The following is a 5202-nucleotide window of genomic DNA, read 5'->3' as shown; positions in this document are numbered from 1 at the left end:
AGGATTGGTGTCTTTTCAGCAGCTATGTAATAGGGATATAAATACAACTCGGTGTCTACAAGGCTATGTCGTTGTTCTTTCACAAAGATATTTTGCAGATATACAGCCTAAGTATATAGGAATAGAAACTACTCCCTCCGTCCCAATCCTAAATTATAAGTCATTGCAATTTTTTTGGAGAGTTAAATTATCTCATGTTTGATCAAAATTATAAAGAGAATCACAAACATTTATGACATCAAGCAGGTATACTCTGAAAATATAATTAATGAAGAATCTAACAATACTTATTTGGTATAATAAATATTATTATTTTATTATATAAATTTGGTTAAACTTGAGATGCTTTGACTCTTCAAGAAAGTTGGAATGACTTATAATTTGGAACAGATAAAGTACTTGAAATTATACATGCATTCTGTTGAGCCTCCCAAACCCCAATATTATCTGTTGTCAGCTGTATCATCCATATTAATTTACCAACGTTTGTGTTTAGAGAAAATCACATATGTCATTGATAATATTGTCCACAAGGAAGTGCAAGTTGTATTTGCATTCAGGGGGGTGATGCAAGGCGGGTTACCCGCAAATAGGCTAATATTTTGTGATTACCCTCAAACCCGCAAAAATGTGGCCTATTTGCAGGTTCGCGGACAACCCGCCTTGTATCCCACTCCCACTGTCAGATATTATAGGCTAATTGTTTCATCCGACTGAATTTTTCAACATTTCTTTTATTTTGAAGAGGAATTATACATGCATTCTGTTGAGCCTCCCAAATCCCAATATCTGATGTCAGCTGTATCATCCATATTAATTTACCGACATTTGTGTCCAGAGAAAAAACAAACATGCCATTGATAATATTGTCCACAAGAAAGTGCAAGTTGTATCTGCATTCTGAGAGGGGGTTTTCTGTCAGATATTACAGGCTAATCGTTTCTTCCAACTGGATTTACCAACATTTCTTTTATTTTGAAGAGAAATTATATCATATAATAAGCCATTGACTGTTTTTTTCCCACAGGTAACTACAAAGTGTGAATGTATAGCTAGCTTGTGTATAATTCTGTACACGCAAGGACATTTTTTTCCGGCCAATGAATATGCGCCAAGTACGCAGGCAAACTGGCAACACAATGCAAGGCGTGTAAGCTGTCGAAGCCAGCAAGAGACAAAGGGGCCTCGCACCGAGAACACCGTCGCCTGCTGTCGTTTTCAGCGATAGATGGAAACAAGGACGAATACCCATCCCTGCCATCTGTTCTCAGCTGCATATAAACATTCACACGCACGTAGGAGCGGAGCTACCTCCCCTTTGGTTCCAAAGCACAACACCTAGCTATCGGCTAGCCTTCTGAGTTCTGATCTGGTGGTGGCCATGGCAACCTACAGCCTGCAGGTGAAGGATGAGCTCCACGGCGGCGGCATCGGCATCGGCATCGGAGGGGGAGGAGGGCAGGGGCTGTACTGCGGTGCTACTACGCCGACGCCGTCGCCTCCTGCGGCCACCGGCGGCGGCGGCGGGGACGGTGTTGCGAAGAGTAAGAGGAGCAGGAAGAGGGAGCCGTCGTCGTCGTCCCTGGTGACGATGAGCAACGGAGGCGGCAAGGACGAGGCGGTCGCCGGCGGCGGCGACAAGTCGGCGAGTAGCAACAGTAACGCGACCAAGAGGAGCTCAAGGTTCAGAGGCGTAAGCAGGTAATTAAGCTAGCTATTTGTGCTTTTATTTGTATAGAGCAAAGAGCATGCATGTACCGATGTACGTGTTGGTCTGGGCGTACGTGTTGATCGTGAACGTTGTTGGCTTGTTGCTACACGTGTACACACGCAGGCATCGGTGGACGGGCAGGTTCGAGGCGCACCTGTGGGACAAAGGGACCTGGAACCCTACGCAGAAGAAGAAAGGGAAGCAAGGTACGCAGTAGTTCGTACAAAATAGAGCTTGAACAAGATGATACATATCGATCTTTTGTATGACACACGTACGTACGCGTGCACGATGTTGAACACAGTTTACCTTGGAGCGTACAACGAGGAAGACGCGGCAGCAAGAGCCTATGATCTGGCAGCGCTCAAGTACTGGGGACCTACCACCTACACCAACTTTCCGGTACGTCGTATACTGGTGTGGTATGGATCGGAGTATAAAGCTACGGTTCCTTTTGATGAAATATACGTATACGTAGCAGCAGCAGCAGCAGGGCTGTGAAAAAGAAAAATTAAGGTATATATCTAGCACAAACCTCTAAAAATACACAATAATAAGAAGAGTGCCGTAGGGAAGTTGCAGATGATTCCGGCCAAACAAGAAACTTGCACTGTAGATCACTGACATGTGCCGTGACACTGTTCTCTGCCCGACATAGGAAATTAGGAACTCTGTTGCAAATTTTCCTTACAGAGTTTGATACCCAAAGTTGTAGCTCAGTTGGCTCAGTTGGTAGTCACCCCGTCGTGGGAAGCCCTAGTTCAGAAGTTCGACTCCCCACCTCGGTATGTTGTAAAAAACCCCCTTTATCTGTCCCATGCCAAAACGGGCTTAAGGTTTGGTCCATTCTCACATGGACAACGGTGTCGTTGTGTATGGGTGAGATAAAGATTTAGAGATTTTCTCAATCTGCCTGAGAAGGTCACCTTCTATCTTAAGCGGGTTGTCTATCCCGCCGATCGAGTTTTTTATATATATATCAAAAAAGTTGTACAAGCAAAATCCTATATATATCTTGTACAACCATCGGTACTACAGTTGTAGAAGGTACTTTTGAGAACAGTCCAAATAAAATTTCTAGGCAAAGTGTATATATGTTATATAAAATATTTTTCAGGTTTCGAGCATTGTGATCAATATATGATTTTTTTTTACATCCGGCAGGTTGTGGACTACGAGAGGGAGCTCAAAGTGATCCAGAATGTGTCCAAGGAAGAGTACCTTGCCTCCATAAGAAGGTGAGCATACACTAGTCCTATAGTTCTATGCACCAACTGTACGTACGTGTTGTGATGTGCTCCACAGCTCACAGAAAGATCCAAGAGTGATACAGTAATGTTTTTGTTTTCACCCATGGCAAGCAGGAAGAGCAACGGCTTCTCCCGAGGAGTTTCCAAGTACAGAGGCGTCGCACGGTACGTACGGACGACCGCTTGTCCGAATTCCGATCATCTCGCCGCGCCTAGCCGCCGGCATGCATGCATGGCCTGAACGCACGCACGTCGCGCATGCATGCAGGCACCACCACAACGGCAGATGGGAGGCACGGATCGGCCGGGTGTTCGGCAACAAGTACCTGTACCTGGGCACCTACAGCACGCAGGAGGAGGCGGCGCGCGCCTACGACATCGCCGCCATCGAGTACCGCGGCATCAACGCCGTCACCAACTTCGACCTCAGCACCTACATCCGCTGGCTCAAGCCCGGCGGCGGCGGCGGCGCCGTCGGCGGCGAGGACGCCGGCGCCGGCACCCCGACGTCGGGCGTCAGGGGGCCGGGCATACCGCCGGCGTCGTCGCTGTCCCTACAGGCCGGCGGCCTACTGCAGCACCCGCACGGTGCCGCGGCCGGCATGCTGCAGGTCGACGTCGACGACCTCTACCGCGGGCACCTGGCCGCGGCGCGCGGGGCTGCCCTGTTCCCGGGCGGCGGCCTCGACGACGTGGGATCCGTGTACGCCGCAGGCAGTGCAGGGCCCAGCCCGACGGCGCTGTGCGTCGGGAGGCCGTCGCCGTCGTCGTCCACCACGGCGCTCAGCCTGCTGCTGCGGTCGTCGGTGTTCCAGGAGCTCGTGGCGCGGAACGCTGGCGGCGACGTGCAGCAGCAGCAGCTCGTGCTCGCGGGCGAAGGGGCAGTGTCGCCGCACGTCGTTGTTGACGCCAAAGTTGAGCAGCACGACGAGCCGGAGGCGGAGGGCGAGCTGGGCCACGGTGGCGAGCTCTACGGCGCGGCGGGGGCGGACGAGGACGCGGACGCGTTGGCCTGCTCCATGTACGAGCTCGACGACAGCTTCGCGCGCATCGAGCAGTCGCTCTGGGGCTGCCTACGATCATCGGACGGATCTGATCTCAATCTCTGATCCCAGCGGCTGACAAATGTGTCCACAATGGCTATGGCTCAGAACTCGAGCTTCACTTCTTCAGTTCTTAGCTGCGAATGAGTAGCAAGCTTGAGTATAGAATGTTAGGAGCTGGGTGCGTGAGGTGTGAAAAATGGAAGAGTACATGGTGACGTGCGTCAGTTATCAGTTTCTGTGGATTTCGGTCGTCGTAATTGTTCCATAGCTAATCGGAATGACATTCAAATATGTGTGAAATTGATAGGTACATACACATGCATTGTAGAGTAATGATAATACCAGCAAACTTACCCGTATATGTTACAGCAGAACATATAGATTGTCGTGTGGTCACCTGTTGGATACTTCGCGCCTCACCTACTTATTCAACGATCGCATGGATTGTTTCAATACATCTTGGAATCGGGATCCATACTTATCTGGGCATTCAGTTTTTGGTTCGGTTTCGTTCGATTCCTCGGTCTTTAAAGAAATTTGGTTCTTAGAAAATAGGAATCGATCGGTTCTAAAAAAAATTCTCGGAATCGACTCTTTCGGTTTTAGGTTATTTCGTTTCGGTTTTGGTTCTAACCGAACTTTTTGAGAAAACCTCGAGACAACAATAAATATACGTGTTGTAAGGCAAATTTATGCAACACTATATTAATTTTTAATAATAATAATTTATGAGAAAACAATAGTAATATAGTAACACAAATATATAGCAAGTCAAATATAAAACACCACACATAAACCAAACATAATCTTACAAAATATAAGTAAGTGAAGTATAATTCATGTAATTCGGTTCTTTCGGTTAATTCGGTTACCCGAGAGTAGGAACTGAATTTTCTTCGGTTATTTCGGTTCCTCAATATCAGGAACCGAATAAGGAACTGAATTTTTTTAGTTCTAGTTCTTTCGGTTTCGGTTCCGGTTATTTCGGTTCTCGGTTAATTTTGCCCAGGGTTATCCATACCATAGCTGAACGCGCGTCTTGGATTCAGACTACATAGTGTGTAGCGGACGTACCCATGCGCACGTTAGAACAAAATATACAACTTATTGTGTTGTTACGTGGATGATTTGTGTCTTGGAGATTTATTCGACGATCGTGTCATCTGTTCCAACACGTATTGAAATCGAACTCCAT

At 47.6% G+C, this 5202-nt stretch overlaps 1 pseudogene; it reads left to right on the top strand.

Annotated features, from left to right (window-relative positions):
- Window positions 1-1381: 1381 nt before the first annotated feature.
- On the top strand, window positions 1382-4251 carry LOC136525583 (AP2-like ethylene-responsive transcription factor BBM2; annotated as a pseudogene).
- Window positions 4252-5202: the final 951 nt, after the last annotated feature.

The sequence above is a fragment of the Miscanthus floridulus genome, chromosome 19, assembly GCF_019320115.1.
Source record: "Miscanthus floridulus cultivar M001 chromosome 19, ASM1932011v1, whole genome shotgun sequence".
Classification (NCBI taxonomy): Eukaryota; Viridiplantae; Streptophyta; class Magnoliopsida; order Poales; family Poaceae; genus Miscanthus; species Miscanthus floridulus.
The sequence above is the reverse complement of the archived record's forward strand: the minus strand, read 5'-3'. Positions and strand labels throughout refer to the sequence as shown.